The 25,117-nt window shown below is 38.4% G+C and overlaps 1 pseudogene; it reads right to left on the reverse strand.

Moving 5' to 3' along the window:
* Window positions 1–18,084, reverse strand: part of LOC143571522 (aspartic proteinase 36-like) — a 36,417-nt pseudogene extending 18,333 nt beyond the window's left edge.
* Window positions 18,085–25,117: the final 7,033 nt, after the last annotated feature.

Below are 25,117 nucleotides of genomic sequence, written 5' to 3' on the forward strand. Positions count from 1 at the left end.
TTGTAATCAATACATGGAGTAAGAATGAATACGGGATCCAGACATAGAATACTTACAAGTTAATCAGACACTATGGGTCGAAGTCAATTCGGGGTGACTTGGGGAAAGCCAAATACGCTTTGAGGATAGATAGGAGGCATCAATATTTCTGAGTTGTTGCCCACTTAAATTTTTAGGATTAATTGAACCTAACTCGTATCACAGAAACGATGAAAACCACTTTAAGTTAAACCTGCTTACAACCTGTCTCTATATGTCATAATACAGCTAAACACAGATCTATGTAACAGTCACGTAGTTAGTATGATTCTTGTTCGGATCTTTTCTAAAACGTAGCAGTCCCTACCGAGACTGAAATTTGATCCCTTATACTTTAAATTTTTTTTTTTTGTACTTAGATAGTTTTATGATTTTTTAACTGGTTACTTAGAATTGATCATGTCGTTTATTTCTTAAAGGGAAAGTTATAGATGTCTTGAAAGGTTCTTGGCATCTCAGGGGGAGATGAGCTGTAGAGGAGATGAGTTGAGGACCAAGCGTCGAGAAGACCGAGACGATGATCCCAATGCACCGGAAGGTGCAGGTGGTGAGCTGCCAAGAACATCTCAAGCTCTTGGGGCTTCCACAGCTGAGGGGGAGTCTACCGAATACAGGGAGGATACAGAGAGGGGATTGAGAGCAGATGGCAAGCCATGGATGGTGATGAAGTACAAGCCGATCCGATGCATCAAGGAGGTTCCAATGAAGAACATGCCTCAAGATGTGTTGAAGAATCTAAAATTGTGGTACGTTGATTGCCAGACTGCTGAAGCCGTGATGGAAGACGAAGATGAACAAGAAGTGCTGAGGGTGTACGACCCGATGCATCTTGTAAACTTATCGAAAGCTGATCTGAAGATGCTCAACGAGAAGAAGATATTCTATATTCCTGCTTGGAAGGATGAAGCAAGGAAATATCAGCGAGTAGTCACGGTGTGTGTGAGAGAAGGAGTGCACGCATGAAGATACAGGATTACAAGACAAGAGCTGAAAGATCAAGATATGAAGCTACTGCCAAGGGGGAGTCTGTTGGTGCATAGATGTCAGTAGTTCATATGTATAAAGTCTGTAATCGAGTCTGTAATATTGTTTATGTAATTATATGTGTAACAGCGAAGTTGTTGACAAGTTCGCTTAGGCGAACTTGTTAACCGAGCGAAGTTGTTGACAAGTTCGCTTAGGCGAACTTGTTCAACGAGCGAAGTTATTGACAACTTCGCCTGAGGCGAAGTTGTCGTGTATATAAGTAACCTACGGGTTACTGTTTACGCTCGGTTTTTCTGTTGGTCATTTTAGGGTTTTGGTTATCGAGTTCAGTTACGTGTGAGTCTATTGACGTGAGTCTGTAAGCATCTCGATTTGAGTTATCAATATAACGTGTGGTTGTTCGTATTGTGTGTACGTGTGTTCGTGAGCTAACATTCTACGTCCGTAACGATCTACACAGGGATTCCGCACCTGTGTATATCGGGATATCTCGTGTACGATCCGTCCAGGAACCTACAAGGACAGAGAATCGTCAACAATCCTAGCAAATGCCCAGAAGTCTAAAACTCAATTGTAGTAAATGGCTGGATTTGCAGTGATAGCATAGGCAAGAGTGAACACCTTATCAGCCTTAGCCTTAGGCAACTCTAGAGCACAGAAGTTGTTATGACCCTGAATTTAAAAGCCAAGAGATCATAAGATTATCATTAAGACAAAAACAAACCAAACAAGATATATACATAAGCATTAAGTATCTACATATTAGATAAGTAGATTTAATATTATCATTATGTACATTTTAGATTTAAAAAGTTAATGACTTAATTTTAGTCAATTTACAAGTTAATTAGTCCATAATGTACAAAGATCAAGTCTAAGACAGTCCATAAGTCCAAACAGTTTATTTTTCCAAAACAGTCTTTAGTGTAAGAACAATCCAGTAGCTTAAGTCCAGAAAAAAATTTTCTAAGTGCACCTTTTTCACATGGAACTTAGGGGGTGTTTGGTACAGAGAATGGAAAAGGAGAGAAAATAGAAATGGAAATGGAATTGTAGAGAAAGAGAATTGGTATGGAGAATGAGAATCATTTCTCTTGTTTGGTACACGAGAAAATAAACAGAGAACTCTTCCATACCCAACCCCACCTCCACCCAACCTGACACCACTCACCACCGCAGCCCCACCACCACCAGCACCACCACCACAGCCCCACCACCACAGCCCCACCACCACCACCAGCCCCACACCACAGCCCTTTCTTCAACCACAGCCCACCACCACCGGCTGCCGCCACCAAATCCCCTTCTTCAACCACAGTACACAAGAAATTAAAAAGATTCAAATTTTTGGAACATAAGATATAGAAAAAGGAGGCTCAGATCTGTCATCACTGCGTCTTTGGAGATTTTGTGGTGGTGGTTGTGGTGGCGATGATGATGATGATAATCAGAAGCCACCTGCGACCACCGCCGATTTCCACCACCACTGTCACCCACCTGCGACCACAATCACCCGACCATCTGAAAACCCTAACCTACCACGAACCACCACTTGAAACCCTAATCTCCGTTCACCCGTACCACCTGCAACCTACAACCGGTTACCATCTCTGTGTTCACCACTGCGAACGGCGGAGACGGGGTGGCGGTTGCAGACTTGGAGACGAGGTGGCGGCCGGAGACGAGGTGGTGGCCGGAGACGGGGTGGTGGTCGGAGACGAGGTGGTGGCCGGAGACGAGGTGGTGACATGCTATGAGGAGGCTGCTGAGAAATGGATTTCTCTTTGTTTTAAAGAGAAATGGAATTCTCTAGTTTTAGAGAAATAGAAATGAAAAGTGGAAAACAAACAAAAGAAATATTTCTAATTCCATTTCTCCCCAATCAAATCCCTCTACCAAACACCCCCTTATTTCGCTTCGCATGTTCAAGCGAAGCAAAACAACAAAAAGCATTTCACTTCGCATGTTCAAGCAAAGCGAAACAAAAAGCATTTCGCTTCGCCTGTTCAAGCGAAGCGAAACAAAAAGCATTTCGCTTCGCATGTTCAAGCGAAGCAAAACAAAAAACATTTCGCTTCGCATGTTCAAGCGAAGCGAAACTTTCTCAAGTGAAAAACTTCCATAGTTGCCCTGTTTGATTACTTTTTCCCTTTCTTTGGTGTCGCCCATATCTGAATTAGGGTTCTGGAAATTTTGAACATGAAACCCTTTTGTTTACACGGTCGATTTGAACTTATAGAACCTGTGAATGAACCTAGATCTACAAACTTTACAATAAACCTAAAAACTAATTAATAAAGATGATAATCTAGATCTAAAGTCTTTAAGATCAGATATTGAACATAATATGAACCCCAATTATGAAGATCTGTTCATAGATCCAGCCGACGGCTCATAAGAACCGTCGCCTCGATCTTGAGGAACCCAGAAACGAGAAGATGAAAGATTTATGATGTTGTAAGGTTATACCGGATGTGGATATTCTGGATTCAACGGCATAATGGATAGTAAATGGTTGGCTCGTTGAAGATTTGAAGATGATTTAGGATTTGAATGTTTGAAGATGAGAGAGAATGGAGGGAGTGAATAGTAATTTGTGTTTGGTGAATAGTGAAGGATATTTTGAGTTCCCATATATATAGGGTCAGCCTATCTCGCGATAAGGTCAAAACATCGTGAGTATTCACCGAAAATTCACTCTCGGACCTCGGTCTTTAATAATATTTGCATTTTCAAACCCCAAAAACATTTACCCACCGAATCCGAGCACATGATTATTTATAAGGTTTTTCTTTTGTCGGTCCTTAACTGTTAACATTTGCAAGATCGATCTCTTTTGTCAAAACAAAACATAAAAAAGAAGACACTAAAATAAAATCAAAAATAAAATTAAAATTAAATATAAGATAAAATAAAATGAATAAAAATTAAAATAAAATTAAAAATTAAACTATGCAGATACTTAAAAATTTAAAGCATTTTAAAGTTAAAATCAATAATATTAAATTAATTTACATAGTTCTTTTCTTTAGTTAATTTACAAAGAACAATCACGACATGGAATCATATTGATTTGCAAAGCCCTAGATCACGTTTCCATTTTGAAATTATTGTGACACAAGTTCATCATTGACTATAGATATTGTCCTCCTTTTTAACTTGACACGTGTTTTGATGCCAGAAATGATACGTTTAAAGTACAATTAGGCACGGTGCTTATCTGGTCCCCACTTAATCGGACATGTTACTGATTCCATCATATCTCAGGCCTACTTTGTGTTAACATATCACCTCAACTTGACTTAGACCTTTCTTAGTTGATCACAGTAATATTATTAACAAACTTGACTTATTGTACACTGTACACATGACACATTGTGCTTTGTACACTTGACTCAATCTAGAAAGATTAAAATAAAGCAGAAGTTCAGGCCATAACAATCAGGTCGGATAATACCATATTATCGCGCAAAGAAAGTTCAAGGCTTGAACAAAAGAAAGAAAATAAAACAAAAAGGAAGACTCAGGGCCTTAACAATCAGATCTTGTATGACTACAAACGTAGAAAGTCCAAGGCTTGAGTCAAAAATAAATGAAAAAATAAAGCAGAAGTTAAAATTCCTAGGACTGACTCCTTTGTTTTTCTTTTTCTTGCTTTTCTTGACGCTTTACTTGACTCTTTTTTTTTACTCAATAAAATAAACGACTGACATTGCCTTTCGTAAGACTACTGTGATTAGGTAAAGAGAGGCTTGGGTATGACATGTATAGTTACATTTTTGCCTTCATGAATATGACATTACGGAATCATGCAACTGCTTCATAATCGTATATCCACTAGTACCGGCAGGAGTTAGGTTTATATCATCCGACACTTACTTTTTTGTCAAGCCTACCTACACATCTATGAATGACCTTGTAGCCTTTTGTTCTACTCTTTTAACTCGCTAGAATCATTACAAACCAATGTACTATCATTTTCCATAAAGTCGGATCAAATTCTTGATTGAAAATTTTAATTATCTGACTCCCTCTAAGCAGGAGCTCCCTTTAAACGGGACAATTTTTTTGAATTTTCTTAGATTTTACTTAAATAGAAGTAAAGATGAAATCAATATTATATATTAAAATAAAATCTTTTTGTTAAGTCAAGTGACTCGATTTTTGTTTTACTGAAAGTAAATTTAAAATCTTTTTGGTGAGTTAAAGTTAACTCATTTTCTCCCTCTAAAATTGTGACATATTTGAAAAATATTTACAATTTTAAAATGAAAGATAAAATTTAGTGAAAAGAAATCATGCCCACAGACTCAACGAGAAACAGAAACCGGGCACGACTAAAAGCTTTGGTAAAGAGATCTGCAAAGTTAAAATCAGTATGGACCCTTTTTATGTCGACAAGCTTACGATTATAACAATCACGAATAAAGTCTGTTCGTATGTCGATGTGCTTAGTCTTTGAGTGCTGGACCGGGTTTTTAACAATAGCAACAGCCGCCTCATTATCACATTTAATCGTTGATCCATAGAAATTCAAACTGTAATCCAGTAGCTGATGCTGGATCCATATCACTTGAGAGCAGCAGTTGGATGCGGTCATGTATTCTGCCTCGGCCGTGGAGGTGGACACGGTGACTTGTGTCTTGCACTGCCATGAGATCAACCGATCTCCCAGGAATTGACATCCACCAGATGTGGATTTTTTGTCCAAGTGGCACCCCCCATAATCGCTGTCGGTGTAAGCATGAAGTTCCAATGGAGAATCTTTTGGATACCAAAGACCCAAACGTGGTCTCCCTTTCAAGTATCTGAAGATACGCTTGACAGCAGTCATGTGGGATTCTCTTGGGTCAGACTGATATCTGGCACACTGACAAACAAGGAACATGATGTCCGGTCTGCTTGCAGTGAGATACATCAAGGAACCAATCATTGACCTATAAAGGTGTTGATCGACTGGTTTTCCTGATGGATCAGGAGCGAGAACAGGACGCGTAGCGATTGGTGTCATGAAAGCTGTTGAGTCCTTGAATCCAAATTTCTGAACAATGTCATGAATGTACTTTTCTTGGTGAATTATAGTCCCGTCCTTCTTTTGCTCAACTTGTAAGCCCAGGAAGAAAGTCATCTCCCCTAAGGAACTCATTTCAAATCGCTTCTGCATGATCTTAGAAAACTCCTTGCACAGAGTCTCATTCGTGGACCCGAAGATAATGTCATCAACATACACTTGAACGAGAATCAAATCATCCTTCACTTTCTTGACAAAGAGAGTTTGATCAACAATGCCTCTCTTGTATCCGTTTTTTACTAAATGATCAGCCAGTGTGGCATACCAAGCACGAGGAGCTTGGTGAAGACCATAAAGTGCTTTGTCAAGTCGGTAAACGTGGTCATGATAATTTGGGTCTTCAAAACCTAGTGGTTGGCTAACATAAATTTCTTCTTTTACTTTCCCGTACAAGAAAGCAGTCTTCACATCCATCTGATACACTTTGAAATTCATGTACGAGGCGTAGGCCAAAAAGATACGAATTGCTTCCAATCTGGCTACCGGTGCATAAACTTCATCGTAATCAAGTCCTTCTCGTTGACAAAAACCTTGCACAACTAACCGGGCTTTATTTCTGATGATTACCCCCTTGTCATCTTTCTTATTACAGAACACCCATTTCGTTCCGATTGGCTTCTTGTGTTCTGGCTTCTTCACCAACCTCCAGACGTTCAGCTTCTTAAACTGTAACAGCTCTTCTTGCATTGATTCTACCCAAGAGTTTTCCTTCAGTGCTACTCTGTAATCCTTGGGCTCTACCTGTGAAATAAAACAAGTAAAAAGACATCTGTTAATGTTACCAGAAGTGCTTCGTGTCTGAATTCCGGCGGATGGATCTCCAATGATGTTCTCAGTTGGATGTCGACGATGAATTGGTAACTGAGGAATTTGCTTGACATGTTCGACTGGTGTTGCCTCAAGTTGAATGGTCAAGCTCTCTATGGGATGAAAGATAGCATCCACATTTACAGGAGCATTTGGTTGAGGGTCATAAGGATCTTCATCGTGATCAACCATATGTTCCTGTGTAATGGGAACTTCCCATAGGTTATCATAAAACGGAACAACAATGGCAGGAACTGTAGTGGAGTCGGTGCTGCCAGAAACTCCAGTCTGAACTGGATCAGTCTGCATCTCTGCCTGAACAGTCTTCTCAGCAGATCCATGTATTTCTTCATTAGAGGTAGGTGTAGAAACTGATTCAACCACACTTGGATCATCAGCTGGAGGGGTTATGTGACATCCCTCGATTTCGGGTCAAATTGTATTTATTTTGTATTTGTTTTTATGTTGAAAACCGGCCCGATTTATATCCCGAACATTTCAAATATATAAAATATTGGATTTTATGTTACTAAAACATTCCAGCTTGTCTAATTTGAAAAACCCCTTTTACGGATTCGAAAACGGACTTAAAACGCTCAAGATACATCAAAAACGAACTTTCGGACGCGAACCGACGTGCTGACCATCAACAGATCAGCAGCAGCCCCATTTTTGTTTTTTTTTTTTTGTTATTTTGTGACTTGTCTTGACCCCTCTTGCATGCAAAACTTGATATCACACCCCATGCTTGACCCTTTCAACCCACCCTATATATACACCCTATCCCCTTCATTAATCCTTACTCATTCATCTCTTTCTCTTCCAATTCTCAAGCATTCAAAGGTGTTCTTCATATTTTTTTGGCAGTATGACTTTCCAAAATCAAACTGACCATAGTCTTACATTATAATCAACTTGTTAACATTTATTTATACTTGAAGATTGTTATACAACATATATATAATAGCACCCTTTGTACCTTCGGTGGGCATTTCTCCGGTCTCGGTCGGTTAAGTGTCCGGCCCATAAGACAAAGCTACATGGAGGACTTGTAGTAGTCCTTGATTATATATATTTTCCGCATCTAACTATCAAACTTGTTATACTTGTTTAAATTCTGCTCATCTTAGTTCTATTTTACATTTTGAGTTCCATGGTTATGGGTTTGTAGAGACTAGCCTCGGTTATTACGTAAATAACTCCAAACCGGAAGCCGAACTCTTGTTTACTAGTTTGTTTAAATAGTTGTATAAACATGTTTTATGTAAGATTTGAGTTTCTAAAATCATTTTAATTAGTTCCATGGTTATGGGTTTGTAGAATATAACCTCGGTCTTATCCCGAAACAAGATCCGAACCGGAAACCGAACTTTCGTTTAAAGACTTTGTTGTTGACTTTTTGTATGTAAAACTTTGGTATTATTATTTATAAATTATTTTACAAGTTCTATGATATTTGGACATGTGGTAACCATTCTTGGCCTTATTCCAAGATAAAAACCGAACCAAACCGAACTAAACCAAGTTTACTCGCTTAAGACACACAAGTGTGTTTTTAACCATTAAAGCTTATATATTTCTTTAAAAATACTTTATAAACTGATTTTAATTATTTTCACAAAGTACTCGGAATGTTGAATCCAACTTGATCTTATAACAAAGTTTGGACCGATTAAACCGAACACTCGCTTAACGGACGTTGTTAGTTCTAAAACAATAGAACTACATACTTGGTTAAGTCTCTTTAAGATTTATTGAGTTATCTCGTACATTTATTATTTTGGGAAAGTTGACTTTGGGTTTGGTCAAGTCACCAAGACCCGAACCGACCACCTGAACACTCGTTAAAACCCGTTTTAGTATCTATATTATAAAGGGACTTGCTTTCTTGCATTTTTACCCACCTTATTACTTAACATAGGTTGAGTAAAATTAAGGGCTAGATACTTTAACCCGGTTTCGAGCAAACTTACATTTTTAAAGGACTATTATTATAATTTCTTAGATATTTACATTTTAAACCTTAAACTTTAAATTGTTTACATTTCTTATCATTTATTTTCGTTTAAAGACTTCCAAGACAACTTTTCTAATACAAGACTTCTTCTCCTTTATTCTTCGTTCGTTAAACTCATCGTTCCGGTTAATCTCCAAATAATTAAATCTTTCAAGTTTATTACTTGAATGTGAGTACTTTCATCCCCTGTTTTCACTCTTTTATATTTTGGGGGTGACATTGTAAACTTATTCAAATCCAAATAATTTATACTTGGGTTTTAAACTACAAACTTTATTGTATACTTTACTTAAATAAATGCTCGATTTGATGATTATATGCTTGAGTGCTAATGTGTTTACCGCTTTTGGATGGTTGATTCATAAATCCGAGTATATCTGGCATCCCCTTATAGAAAGGTGTCGTTAATGTATTCTTATTAACGATTTCATACAAAATCCGAGTATATTTGGCATCCCCTTATAGAAAGGTGTCGTTAATGTATTCTTATTAACGATTTCATTTATCTAAATTGTTGCTATTATTTATTGTTTTGTATACAAGTTGTGGAATTTCATATTATATATCTATTGTTCAAAAACTATGAAACTGCTCACCAACCTTTGTGTTGACAAAATCTATTTATGCAATGTTACAGGTTTGACTTTAGGTTGACTCGAGGACTTGAAGAAAAAACGTTATCGAGGCTATTAGGATATTAGCAAAACGAACATTATACTATGATTTGAATTCGGTTATTGTATGAATAAGTTATGTGACTCTTTGTGTTTTTATGAATTTAAATGAGTTGATTAAATATTGTCACTTAATAGTGTCGTGTGCGATGAACAATCGGTTGCGCCCCGACGTTTTCGTCATGGTCGGGGTGTGACAGGTTATTTCTTGATGAAACGGGACACCATCTGCCTGAACTTCCATGTTATCGGCAGATACTTACGAGTCTGTGTCTGAGTCAGAGGCATCCTCATCAATGGGGATTTTGGTAGAGTCAGCAGAGGGTTGCACATTGACTGCCGGGGCTGTTTGATTACCCACATGTGGAGCATTAAGTGTAGGTGAAGCAATCTGAACATCTGTCATACCTTTGACAACGGCATGCAATAAAATTGACTGATCAACATTTGTCGGAGTTGGTGCAGAAACAACAGGAGACACCACTGGTGCAGGAGGTGGTACATACATTCCTCGAAACTGCCTGAACAAGCCTTCATAATCATACATCCAATAAGGACCATTGTGTGCATCGGTAGGTTTCAGTTCTTGCCAATCAATGTTGTAGGACTCCAAAATCACTGAGGATTTCTTGTTGAACACACGATAAGCACTTTTGTTAGCAGAATAACCAACAAAATAGCACTCATCCGCCTTTTCAGCAAACTTTGAAGTTGTAGCAACATTTGACTGAAGCATTGTGCAAGGACATCCGAATGTCTTGAAGAAGTTAACCCTTGGCTTGTGTCCATAAAAGACTTCATAAGGTGTCTTATTCAGTCTTTTGTTCAGCAACACACGATTCTGAGTGAAGAAAGCAGTATTAATAGCTCCCCCCCAGAAGAACAAAGAAAGTTTGGAGTATGACAGCATGGTTCTTGCAGCTTCAACCAGTGTACCATTTCTTCGTTCAGCCACCCCATTTTGTTCAGGAGTGTAGGGTGCACTGAATTGACGAAGAATCCCCTTGTTGTGACAGAATTCATTGATTACTTTGTTGCAGAATTCTATTCCATTGTCGCTTCTAATGCACTTGACGCTTTTGTCCGTCTGATTCTCAACCAACACAATAAATCTGATAAGAAACTGAGATGTCTCATCCTTGTGTCCTAGCAGAAAAGTCCAACTGAAACGCGAGTAATCATTAGTAATAACCAGACAATAGGCTTTTCGACCTATTGCCATTGGTTGGACGGGACCAAAAAGATCCATATGCAACAGTTGAAGAGTGGAGTTTATGGAATTGACAGTCTTAGGGCGGTGAGGAAGTTTGTGCTGTTTGCATTTCGAGCATGATAAACATTTTTCAGCACAATGAAAAGAATTTACAGGCAGGCCCCTCACATGTTCACCTTTAACCAACTTATTCAAGTTCTTAAAGTTGACATGCCCTAGACGACGATGCCATAAAGATGAGTCATTCTCCGAGGCCTTGGACATCAAACAAGAAGCAGACCGCATGGAATAATTGCTTCTCATGTCCAGAATATAAGCATCATTGTGCCTCGGAGTACGCAACATAATCCACTCTTCAGGGACTTTAAAACCTGGTTTAGAATAAGACATTCATTTTCAGTGAAAAGAGTTGAAAATTTCTTATCGCGGATTTGAGAGACACTGAGCAGGTTGTGGTTGAGCTGTTCCACAAGGTTGACTTCATCGAAGGTCAATTTACCATTTGAGACCTTGCCTTGTTTCGTGATTTCTCCTCCTATGTCACCTGCAAAAGAGACATTTCCACCATCGAATGGTTTAATGTCAAATAACAGGGACTCATCTCCTGTCATATGTCGGGTGCAGCCACTATCCAAGTACCAAATACTGTTGACAGGCCTTCCTGGCTGACCCTACATACATGAGCAGCTAGTTAGTAGAAGGGCCCCGAGACGTAGTTGTCTCGGAAAAAGCAAACATAAAGTCACCCAATTTTTTTTTATGATTCTTAAAAATATAATCTTTTGGAGAATCTGAATCTGAAGTGCAATCACTCGAGGAACTTGAGTTAGGATTTCCTCGGTTCTGGTAAGGTATTCTTGATTGCTTTCGTTTTGGTTTGGGTTTAACTATCAAATCTTCTTTGTTTGCTTTGGTGAACGGTTTAGAATGGTTTATGAGGTTTTCAACTTCTGACCCATTGGCTAACCGCTTCCTCACTCTTTGGGTTAGCCAGAATGGTTTCTTGGGTTTGTCGGTTCTTATAATTCTTGAATCCCTCTCACTAGCTGAGGTGCAAGTTTGATAAGGCATTTTCTTAGGTAGAACATTAAACTTAGTAAATGTCTGATCAAACTTACTTTTAACGTCTCTTTGTTGCTTATGCCAGTTCTTACAATGTCTCGCAAGATGAGACAGATTACCACACATAAAACAACATTTTCTTTTATTACAAACATAGACAGGTTGATCACTGAAGTATGTGGGATAAGGTGATGTGGTAGGGTTAACATATTGACAACCTCTATCTGAGTGATAATTAAACACATTTGAATGATTAGATGCAAAATAATTTGATTGCCTAGGTTTCTGACCAGAGTAGTAATAGGCATTATCAAGTTTATCATGAAATTGAGAACTATTATTATAATTAGTATTTTGTGAAAATGAAGTTTTCCTTGAAGGCACATATTTACAAGAAGTGCTTGGTTTTTCATTTTCAAAGACAGTTTCTTGTTTTCTCAAGTTCTCAAAATCACGATTAGTTGACGAGCAACTAGGACTTGTCTGTACATCAACTTTAGCCTCTTTTGTTTCATCAAAAACTGTTTCACACTCAGAATCAGACGAAGAACATTCACTTTCATTACATACATCATTACAACTGTCTTCACTAGTGGTTTTACAAAACACAGTTTTTGATCCTGACATCAAACATCCTAACATGGATTCACAAACTTTATTACAGACAGGGTTGTTAATTGTTTTTGTTAGACCCACACAAGACTCAAAACGTGGTTCTAATCCTCCATTTTGCTTAAACCCTGATTAACCTTCCCACAATCACCATTGTTTATATCACCTACTTCACAAGACACATTGACGTTAGATTTATCAAATGATTGGATTGGAGCAACAGTTTGAGATACTGCAGGAACAAATGTCACAGGTTTTGGTATTCTACCAACCCCGCATGCCATTTCTTCATCAGGAGAAGTATTATAGCTAAAGTGGGGCAAACTGGTGTAGTTATCATTGAATGGTGGTGGTACGGCAATGTAATCGTAACCCAACCCCGCTTTAACTTTAGCGCTTCTCTGGGCTCCAATAAGATCATCTAATTTTTCAGATGACGCCTCAAATCTTTCGACTTGTTTTTCCTTTTCTTTCTTATCAGAAACTTCGAGTTTTAATTTCTTAATTTCTTATTTTAAATCATTAATTATGTCTTTATAATAAATGACATTATGCTTTTCTCGAAAAATTTCAAGTCTAAGATTAGCTACATCATCGTGATGAGTTTTGATCTTTTCAATGTAGATCTTGTCAACTTTTACATATTCAGTGTTCAACTGACGAAGTTTTACATTTTCTTTCAAAACTTCGTCTTGTAAGTATCTATAGTATGCAACCTTATTAACACAAGCTTCCGTGCAAAGATTTTGTTATACCTTATCAAGGTGTAATGCATTTGAACCAGCAACAGAAGATTAAGAGGCTTCATTGTTTGAAGAGAAAGCCATGCCAGCCATATTGAGAGGATTCTGCAGCTCTTGAAATTGTTCATCCCAATCCATACCAGTGTGGACCTCTGTTTGAGAGACAAGGGCTCTTGAGTTTGAGCTTGAGCTGCCCTTGTGTGGACGATTCCCGATTCTTGGAGCTGAGTTGTTTGGCTTATGTTCCTCAGACCTCTTTCCAGCAGCTTTCACATTTTCTTCATTAGTTACTTCTGTCACATGAATATCGTTTGCTGGTTTGGGAGGATTTGTACACTCCCTGGCAAAGTGACCCATTTCTGCATAATTGTAGCATCGAAGCTTGCTCTTGTCGAAACCAATTCGCTTTCGATCAGAATCATTGAAGCTGTCTTTCCCATATGTTTTGATGAAATTGGTGGCCCTTTGCACAGCCATGGCCATCTGGTACTTGATGTCCATTTTCTCAAGATCCTTTTGATTGATGTCTTTCAAATCACCTATCTTAAACTGAGCCGGTAACAGATTCCCTTGCAATAGCTCTTCATGACAAGACAGAAAAGCTTTAACAAGTGTCACATTTGAATCATTCAGCATGGGAATGGCTTCACAGTAGCTGGAGGGCTTGTTTGCTTGAGGTTTTGTTGCAGAAATTCCATGTGCCTTCAGAGATTGAGCAACTGCACTGTCAACTGCCTTTTGAAACGAACTTGCACTGGATGGAGTTGATGGGTTGCTGGTAGAAATGAATGCTGTTGATTGTGAAGGAACACTTGGGGAGTACTTAGGATTGGTCACAGGATACACATTTTGTTGGGTTTTGCTGACAAAAGCAGTTGGCACACTTGAAGATGCAGTACTTACTCCGGCTTGATTCAGAGAATTCATGTGATTGTTCATTCTCATTTGTTCATCCATTTCAAATGATTTGATAGTGGATATCAATTCACTGTTTGTCATGCCATTCAGATTGGTAGTTCTCTTGATCGTTATTGTGTTTACACTCCAACTGTAAGGCAAAGAGTTCATCAACTTGTGATTGACCTCAGAGTTGGGGATGTTAACACCTGCAGCTCTTACTTTAACCATGAGCTTCTCAAACCTCTTTACCAAGTCTAATACAGCTTCACCTTGACGATGATTGAACATGTTGAATTCTTCCTTCAATAGTGCTTTCTTGTTTTCTCTAATTTCAGCATTTCCTTCAACCATCTCAACAAGAGCTTCCCATAATCCCTTGGCACTTCTGTGTTCACGTAGAGTCTCAGTGATCTCATTCGAAAGACAAACTGTCAACAGCATAAACGCTTTCTTGTCTTGTGCTAACTTATCTATATCATCTTGATCATAATTTTCAGGTGCCTTAGGTTGTTTCCCAGCATCAGTGCGAGTTACTGGAACATGAGGACCCTCTTCAAAACATCTCATCAAATCAGTTTCAGTTAATGAGATAAAGTTCATGAACCTCCATTTAAAATCAATAAAATTATCATCTAAGGTCATAAACTTAGGAGGTTTTTGAGGTGTTCCCACTTGATTTTCCAACATCAAGTAACCCTTAAGCAACTCAGAATCAGTGCTCGTCATGAATTTAGTAGTAAACAGTTCAAATTTTCAAAAATAGTTAATCTTTTTTGCAAAAAACAGCTTATGCGAAGCAAAAAAGTTTCAAGCGAAGCGAAACAGCAGTAAGCGAAGCGAAATTGCTTGAAGCGAAGCGAAACAGTCTTGTGCGAAGCGAAAGAGATTCAAGCGAAGCGAAAAGATCCAAGTGAAGCGAAACGATCCTAGGCAAAGCGAAAGGATCCTAAGCGAAGCGAAAGGATCCTATGCGAAGCGAAAGAGATCAACTTTCTAGAAGAAATCTTCCTCAGGATTTTTTTTCACCAAACCTTATCAGATCTGGTCAAAAGTAGTTGCACAGACTTCTATGCCATGAGAAGCGAAATACTTTGTTAACCTTTTGAAACCTGAATCAACCACTTTAACACCTTTAAATCTAAAACTTTTCGGATCTAGATCTTGAACACTTGCAACTTTCACCAAGAATACTTTGTAAGACATTTTTTTTAATGAAGAACTAAAGCCGAATCTTTTTGTATTTTTGATATTTTTCTTGTTTTTGTTGTTTTTGAAGATTTTTCTTTTCAAGAACACTTGAACACTTTGTTTTCTTCTTCTCAAGATCAAAACCCAAAGTTGTGATCCAAAAACCCTCAACTAGTGAGCCGAAGCTCTAATACCAATTGTAGGTCCCATAGTGGGTGGATCTAACAATGTGTCTTGGATCAACCAAACTTAGTGCTAGCAGAAATCACACTAAGTCACCTAAGAGGTCTCGGATCTTTGAAATTGTTATTTGCGGGTGAAAAAGAAAGAGAAAGAGAAAGAGTTTGAGGAATTGCCAAAAGTCTTAGTTTCTCATGGCATGCACCCTATTTATAGGGAGGCATGCATGAGAAGCATATTTCATATACACTAAGCCCAATGGGCTTCTTTACAATGGACCGTGGCCCAACTACGTACAAAATGACCTATCGGCCCAAATACATAACCGAATCAATACAAAAGACTAAATATACAAAACGGGGCCTAACAGCGGAGCATATATATACCCGGCCGGTTCTGAAAATATACTGACTCGGATGAACTCTCAACTTCATAGCATTGGCAAAGTGAAACGTGACAATCGGAAAGGCATTATCTACACTGCGGTATCAAATATAAATTTTACTTCTTAAGCATGTTTAATATCAAGAAAGCTTAAAAATAATTGATTACAAATTAAAATTTTAAGTAGCATAATGAGAGTCAACTTTCCTTCGCTCGCATAGCACTTGAACTTGTCATCAACTGTGTGAACATCGACACCCGGTCGTGTAGCCATAACCTAAGTCAAATAGTCAACAGTGAGAAAAAAATTTATAAATAAATGTAACGCGGCGCTAAAAATAATAGTATAGATACCTTTTCCATTAACTGGCTAATCTGTTGAGGAAAATAAGCTAAAGTTGTACTGCTATCATTTATGGCTCCTCGTGTTACTGGAGTGTTGAACATATACGATGGAAGCGTTACAAAGTCCTTATCCACTTGAATTGCTTTCAACTCAATGATGAAATCGTGCCTACAATGTAGATAAAAATGTAATCAAGATTTATTATAGCAATATAAAGATAACAAAATGTACATTCTTTTACATTTGAAAGAAAGAAAGAAAGCTTACGTATTAGGCAACAACGGTGTTGTATTTACTTTAGGGTGCATAACTTCTCCAATGAAAGATCCCGCCTTTAGAACGAGTCAAGCAATGAGAAAACATCTTTCTCACCTTTTTAGATGACGTAAGTTGTGATAACATCGATGACTTAGATTGTCCGAACCCTAAAATTCTATCAAGGGCTTGTCTGGTTTTACCTAAAGTCCCCGATTGCCTCACTCCACACCTATTTTGGATAACAAAAGGTGAAGTTTTAACTTGGAATCATAAAATGACTCCGGCGGCGATTCAACCCTAGTCAACGATAAATGGGGTCACCATCATGACGCACGAACACTAGGTTACCAAATCTACACAGACTTTCCGGAAAAAAAATCATAGTCGTCTAAGGCCAAATATAGCAACGAATCTTCTCAACCTGTTGCTACATATCATAGCTGAACCACTACTGTTGAGGAGATTCAAATGTTGGATGCGCCGCAATTTTGACTAAACAACACATTTGTATACTTAGCAAACATCCTATTTCAAGTGATTGGTTGTTATACTAAAATCTAACCACATTTTAAATTTGATTTTAAGAGTTTTACACATTTTAATGCATAATGTATATAAATAAAAATGAGGTAAACTTGTCTTTTAAACACATAATTCATACGTTGATTTTCAATTATTTAAAATATTTATAATTTTTCACCCTCAACTTTAACCAATTTTTATTAAATTAAATAATATCTGCAAGTTTACCCACTCATTTTTAACCAAATTTTATTTTTAATTTCAATTTTAAACCAACTTCCCTTACGATATAATACTTGTTTCCATCAATATCTGAAAAATAATCTAGCAAAATAGAACTCGAATATTAATAACAAAGCTGAATCAGTTGATTCAAACCCGCTCTGATACCAAGGGTAGGTCCCGAACACCGGATTCGACAAACGAATGGAATTTGTTTTTGATAAGTGATCGAAGCGGGTGCAGTGAAATCAAATGATCGAACATATAATGTAAAGATAATAAAGGATAAACGATCTCGTAACCGGTACAAAGATTCATAATGAAAGAACCGATCCCACCCATGATGAGCTCTCCTTGGATAGTTGATTACACCATGAAATACACACATAAAACTAACAAGTAAAGTCCTATTTATAGCCAAATAACAAATATTTTAGAAGCTTTCTTCTCGTTGAAGCTAAACGTGTACACCGAAGCTCTGGAGTTCACACCCACTTTAATTATTAGCTTGACCATAAATATATTGCGAGTTTCACCATATTAACCCCGCAAGTCACAACTTACTGGCCTTACACCAACCACTTGAAACAAAAAAACCGTGTTGTCTCATGATTCGAAACCAAACACAAGTAGCACCGCCATTCCAGTTGTCACCGTAGACATCATAAAAGTGTTGCAAGGCTTGATTAATCTCTTTCTCAAAGTAATAGTCAATGCCTAGGCGTTCAACTTCATCGACCAGTTTTAACGAACTTGTATGGTCTGTAGGGATGTTCAAAGCTCGCAACATTTCTTTCCTCACTTCTTCTATGAGCTCTTTAACCACCTTCCTAACACTAGCTTCATCTTCTTGCTTCATTTATGAGTCAGATTATGCATGTAGCAAATAAATAATGCATAAAAGTTAACTAATTACGCACAGAAAGTTAGGCAACATGTAAAAATAATTACGCAACAAAAGGTTGTGTAACTTGTATTTAAGACTTTATATGCTTCGTACTTTAAGCATCCTTTGTACGAAAACCTGGCCTACACACACGTACACATGTGGATTGACTTCGGACATAGGTTTAACTGTTTAAGGAATATATATGTAAACGTCTGTTAATTTAATTATTCCTGTTTTAGTACACATATATTTTATTTTTATTTTTGTAGATGTAATTTACTTATAATGCATGTGAAATACATATATTTTTATAATATTGTTAAATTGAGCGCTTTCGAGTTATCACAACTCAAATGAGTTCTCATACGCAGTTTGTGAAGGTATGTACGAACCTGTTCATAGACGAGAAATTGATCTCCCCAAACACTGGGAGGAAATGTAGCAAGGGGGCGCTTAACATCATCTTGTTTAGCAGACTTTTTTTGTGACAAATTTAGATTGATATAAAAGTTTCGTAAATTGCTTGAATTAGAAGTGGAACTAACGAGTATATATAGTGGGTACGTTGATGATGACTGATGGCATCTTTATCCCATCTTGGCATCTTCTGTGAAATATTTTATTGAACCCTTTTCATCCTTTGTATATATGAAATTGCAATTGTATTCTTGCACTAAAAGTTTCGTAAATTGCACTAAAATAATAATAATAATAATAATAATAATAAAAAGCATCTTTTATTTGAAAAGTTGTAATACATACTTTCCACCAACCTCACCAACTGGTGTTAAAATTCTCGTCAAAAAATAACTATTTTGCCTTCACTTTTAGAGCATGTTTGGCATAGAGTTTTTAGGAGCTTCTAACTTTAAATTTTTTTTTAAAAAAAAAGCTCCTACTTCATTAAAAGCATTATTTGGTTGAAGGAGCTTGAAATTTTTAAATCATGAGAAAAAGTTTAATGCTCCTACTAGTAGCATTTAGAAAATGTTGGTACATGATGTCAGTAGTTCAGTGTCTAGTGTCTGTAATCGAGTCGTTTGTATTTGAGTTTGTATGTAAGCGAAGTTGCTAACAAGTTCGCTGATATAGGCGAACTTGTTAGACAAGCGAAGTTAGTGACAACTTCGCCTGAACATGCCAGGCGAAGTTGTCGTGATTATATAAACTAGGTTACGGCTTAGATAAACATATAGAACGAGTTCATTAGTCAGAGAACGAGTCAGAGAGAGTCTGTATTTGGTGATCTTTGTATCACGTGTTTACGGTTGCAATATAACGGGTTTGTGTTTATTGTAACGTGTTTAATCGTTTTGTCTTCTACGCTCGTAACGTCTTACGTAAGGATTCCGCACCTACGTAGAACGCGATATCTCGTGTAAATCCGGCTGAGAACCTACAATTGGTATCAGAGCATTTGCTCGATTGTGTGGTTCGGGATTATCACGCGGGTGTAGAAATCGTTCCGTTCGACTATTCGCGGGACGAGTTTTCTGAGTTTTTGTGTTATACTCACCTCCTACAATCTTAAACAACCCATAACACCTTCACAAACCTCGTAAAGTCCAGAAATCAAACCTGCATATTCATCGTGTTCATCAGGCGAAGTTGCCGTCACTGTTCGTAGGGTTTCAGCGAAGATATAAGGTTAAGCGAAGTTATCCACAACTTCGCCTACCTTCTCAAGTTCGCTTATCTCAAGCGAAGTTACCCACAACTTCGCCTACTTCACAAGTTCGCTTACCTTAAGCAAAGTTATACACAACTTCGCCGAATCAGGCGAATTTAAAAAGAAAGCGAAGTTCAGAATCAGCGAAGTTCAGACTTAAGCGAAGTTATCCACAACTTCGCCTACAGTACTGTTAAAAATAAAATTTTTATTTTTCGGGTTTCTGTGTGTTTCGTGAAAGATGTCTTCAATCAACATTACGGAACTAGTTAAGATGGAAGTGGAAGCGGGTTCGGCTACAAAGGCACCGAAGATGCTTAAGAAAACCGATTATGTAGCGTGGAAAGATCGTTTTGAACAATATGTCAAGTACCAAGATGCTAAGATGTGGGTATGCATACAAGATGGTTACATTCCACCTACTGCTGAGTATGAGGGTCATGATCAGATAAAGAAATACAAAGAGATGGAAGAAGAAGAGAAGAAAATGTATGAGGCCGAAAGCAAAGCTCATGCAGCAATTACAATGGCTCTTCCACAAGAGATTCTGCACACTTTCAGAAAGTACAAAACTGCCAGAGAGCTTTGGGAAGCGCTTGAAAACCGTTTTGAGGGTAATGTGGGAATCCGTGCTTCAAAGATTAAACTACTTAAAACCCAGTTCTCGGTCTTCAAGTATCTGAAGAATGAATCACTTGATGATATCATCACTAGATATTATCATCTGATGACAGAACTCAGCAATTATTCGATTACTTACAAAGAAGATGAGATTGTTGAAAAGCTTCTTGATGCTCTCCCACCGAAATGGGAGATGTACACCGTGTTGATGAGAGAAGACAAAGACTTTGCCGACTATGATTTGGAAACGGCAGTAAACAAGCTACGAACTTTTGAACTAAACATGGTTCGAAAAGAGACACCTACTGATCAGGTTCAAGATCCAGGAATGTATGGTGCCAAGGTTAATACAAGTTCAAGTTCGAAGTCTGATTCGTCTGCTTACTACTCAAAGGGAGAGTCGGGCGCTAACTCAACACATGAAGGTCATGTATCTCTCAACATGAATGGAGATGTATGCTTTGTAGCTGGTGGATCTAATGCTTCTAGCCCTCAAGCAACCAAGAGTAGTTTTTCCCCAGGTGTTTCAAACATCAACTACTCAAGGATGCCCATGAGTGTTAAATCTGCTGAACAGCAGTTTGCTCTCTATGCATCCTTCATTGCTTCGTATGAAAATTACATTCAGGGTAAGATTGTTGATCATGCGACTTTGGATGAAGATTATGATCAGATAGATGCTGATGATCTGGAAGAGATGGATCTGCAGTGGCAGATGGCGATGATTGTGAGAAGGGTGAAGAGGTTTATGAAGAAGACAGGAAGGAAGTTTGTTGGTGAGAGACCGGGTTTTGACAAGTCAAAGGTGCGCTGTTACAACTGTCAGCAGAATGGCCACTTTGCGAAGGAGTGCACGAATGAGAGAGTTGAACGTAGTCAGAACAGGTCGACAAACCAGAATGGGGGTGGTAATGATAATAGAGCCATGATTTCCAGACAGAATAGGGAAAATAACTGGAATCTTCACGTTGAAGAAGTGTTCGAACAGGCAAATGTGGCGAATATCGAAACTGCAGATACTGAGGGAGTGACTGGTGAAAGTGAAGCTTACATGGCAGAGGCTCAAAATGAAGCTTGTATGGCAGATGTGAAAGATCAGCTCACCGAGGTAAGTACTAAACTCCCTTGCACTAAGTGTGAAAATCTGTCTGAACAATTGACAACTATAACTGATCAGTATGTTAGTTTGGATGCTCAATTTAAAACCTTAAAAGAAGAACATCATTTCACTAAAGCTAGAGAAAATAGTTATAAAGTAAAAATAAAAGCTAGTGAAAAAGATATTAGAAGTCTAAAAGCAAATCTAGCTGAAAAAATTAAAGTAATTGATCTGAGCTATGAAGTGTTAGAAGAAAAAACCAAACTAATAGCTGAAAGGGATAAACAGATAGCTGATCATCAGGTGAGAGTGGTGGAACTAAACAGGAAACTTGAGAAATTCAGAAATTCAGAAATTCCACCGCTATACTTGATCACCTCGTTAGTGATCAAGGTTCCCCAGTTAAAAGGGGTGGAATTGGTTATCATGAAGTTCCACCACCTTACAATCATAATTACACTTATGATCCTAGTAATCAGAAATCTGTTGATGTTGATTATAGTCAGACAGTTCCGGTTAAGGTTACTATTAAAGATCCAGAAGTTAGTAAAGGCGAAACGAGTAAGCCTGTGTCTAATGTGAAAATTTCTGTGCCTAGTCCTGTCTCATCTAACTCGGACAAGTCTTCCGAGTCGAGTGAGACAAAACAAGAGGCAGTGTTACCAAAAAGTGGGGAGAAACATAAAACAACTGAAAAGAAATCTCCACTAAACCCGTATGTCCCACCTTATGTGAGACAAACGGGCAGTAATACAGCCTCAACATCTAAAACAACTATGGAAAAGAAAATTGAACACAAGAGTTGTTTCAGATGTAATCGATTAGGACACCTAATTGTTGATTGCCCTCTGAAGCAGAAATTCAGAGGTGTGAGGCCTTCAAAATCTGAGAAAAGAAACAGTAATCAATATAATGGAAAAAATGAAAACCCATCAAAATTCAAAAATTGGTCTAATTCAGGTTTTCAAAGAAATAGATCTCAGTTTTTCACTGCTAACAACCAAACCATAAGTAATAATTCATTTAATTCACGATGGTTTGGATGGCCTCATAGTCAATCTCCAAGAAGGTATCCGCTCAGGACTTACAGAAATTATTCTGATGCTAACTTTGAACAGCCAAGGTACGGGATGTATCGACCCAAGACCAATAGGTCTTGGGTCCCCAGATTTTAACCCTCTGCTTTAATCGTGCAGGAACAGTTGAACAGGGCTGCAAACAATCTATGGGTTGTGGATAGCGGCTGTTCCCGGCACATGACGGGTAACAAGAATTTGTTACATGAATTGAAACCTGTTCAAGGAGGAAGAGTGAGTTTCACTGGAGAGAGCGGTGGAAGGATCACAGGAATTGGGACTGTGACGAATGGAAAGATGACTTTAGAGAAAGTGAACTTTGTTGAAGAATTGAAGCACAATCTGCTGAGTGTTTCGCAGATCTGTGACAAGGATTACACCATGCATTTTACCAAGAATGAGGCGATTGTGTTGCATCCTGGTTTTAAGATACCCGAGGATTGGATTGTTATGAGGGCTCCAAGAGAGAAGAATACGTATATCATGGACATGAGGTCAACTGAAATGGTCACAGAAGAATCGTGTCTTTTGTCGAAAGCGACTGAATCGGAGTCCGAATTATGGCATAGGAGAATGGGGCATATTCATCTTCGGAAGATGAACTACATTGTCAAGAATGGGTTGGTGTTGGGTGTTCCCTTGAAGAATTTCAACTTCGAAGACAAATGCTTAACATGCAAGAAGGGAAAGCAACACAAGAAATCCCATCACACCAAGAAGATTAATTCTATTGTCAGCTCCCTAGAACTACTTCACATGGATCTCTTCGGTCCAGTGAATGTAAAAAGTCTAGGAGGAACATCTTACTGCTTGGTGATCACTGATGATTTCTCTCGATATTCCTGGGTATATTTCCTGAAGTCAAAGGATGAAACTGTTCAGATGGTTAAGAATTTGATTACCAAGGTTGAGAATATCATGGGAAAAAGGGTTAAGTACATCAGAAGTGACAATGGGACTGAGTTCAAGAACTATGAGATGGAGATCTTCTGCTTACAGAAGGGGATTGAACACCAGTACAGCGCTCCGTATACACCGCAACAAAATGGAGTGGCTGAGAGGAAGAACAGAACTTTAATTGAAGGAGCCAGAACCATGCTGGTTGATTCGAAACTTCCCGTGGTGTTCTGGGCTGAAGCAGTTGCAACAGCCTGTTATATCCTTAATAGAGTGTTAACTGTTAAAAGATTAAATAAAACCTGTTATGAACTTATGCATGGGAGAAAGCCCAACTTGAGTGGTCTTGAACCATTCGGGTCACCGTGTTCGATATTAAAGACCAATTCTAAATTTGGTGAAGTAGCCGACGAAGGAATCTTAGTCGGATACGTTGTTGGGACTCCCAACAGACGGGTCTTTAATACATCGACCAGCAAGGTTGAGGTGGTGTGTAACACTGATATCACAAGTTACAAATCACCAAAACCAAGCACGGGACCCGCCGAGGTTTTCGACTATGATAGACTTTTTAAATCTTCTAACATGCCTTATTTGGAGTTTGAAGAAGTTGAGGAAAGAATGGCTACGAAGATGATATGCGATGAGGAAGACACTTTGGTGCAACGACCACAGTATGATGAATGTCAGCCTTCCTCGTCAAATGCTGTCAATACCCCTTCTGCCTCTACTGAAGAGGAATTCATCAATCCGTTTCACTCTCAACATCAATCACACATTGATGAGCTATCTTCGAACTTGGAAGATAATCTGAATGTCAGTTCGGTTCCGACTACGAGAATTCACAAAAATCACCTTCTGGAAAATGTGATAGGTGATCTGTCCGATGGTGTACAAACAAGACATAGCTTGAATGAGCACACCTGTGTTTACACAAGCATTAAAGAATCAGGCATAATCAACGAATGCTTGTACACCTGCTTTATCAGCCAGACTGAACCAAAGAACTATCAAATGGCTCTCAAGGACAGCTCGTGGGTCGAAGCCATGCAAGAAGAATTAGCCCAGTTTAAGAAGATGGAGGTATGGAACTTGGTTGCAAAACCAAGGAATGTGCATGCGATTGGCACAAAATGGGTCTTCAAATGCAAGAGAGATGAGAAAGGGATTGTTATCAGGAACAAGGCGAGGCTGGTTGTTAAAGGCTTTAATCAGCAAGAGGGGATTGATTACAATGAGGTGTTTGCTCCTGTGGCAAGATTGGAAGCCATTCGGCAGTTTTTGGCATTTGCTGCTCATAAGGAGATGAAGGTTTTTCAGTTAGATGTGAAGAGTGCGTTCCTAAATGGTAAAGTCGATGAGGTTGTGTACGTTGAGCAACCTCTGGGTTTTCCTGACCCTGACTTTCCCGATCACGTGTACAAGCTAAGTAAAGCGCTGTATGGACTACATCAGGCACCTCGAGCCTGGTACTCAACGTTATCCGACTACTTGCTTGAGAATGAGTTTGAAAGAGGTAAGATTGATAGCACATTGTTCTTCAAGAGAAAAGGGAACGACTTTCTACTGGTGCAAGTCTACGTGGACGACATTATCTTTGCTGCATCAAAGGTCGCCATGTGTTAGGAGTTTGAGGCCGTC

This window comes from Bidens hawaiensis, unplaced genomic scaffold, assembly GCF_021521415.1.
Source record: "Bidens hawaiensis isolate Kalapana, Puna unplaced genomic scaffold, B.hawaiensis_p1.1 tig00025384_1, whole genome shotgun sequence".
NCBI lineage: Eukaryota > Viridiplantae > Streptophyta > Magnoliopsida > Asterales > Asteraceae > Bidens > Bidens hawaiensis.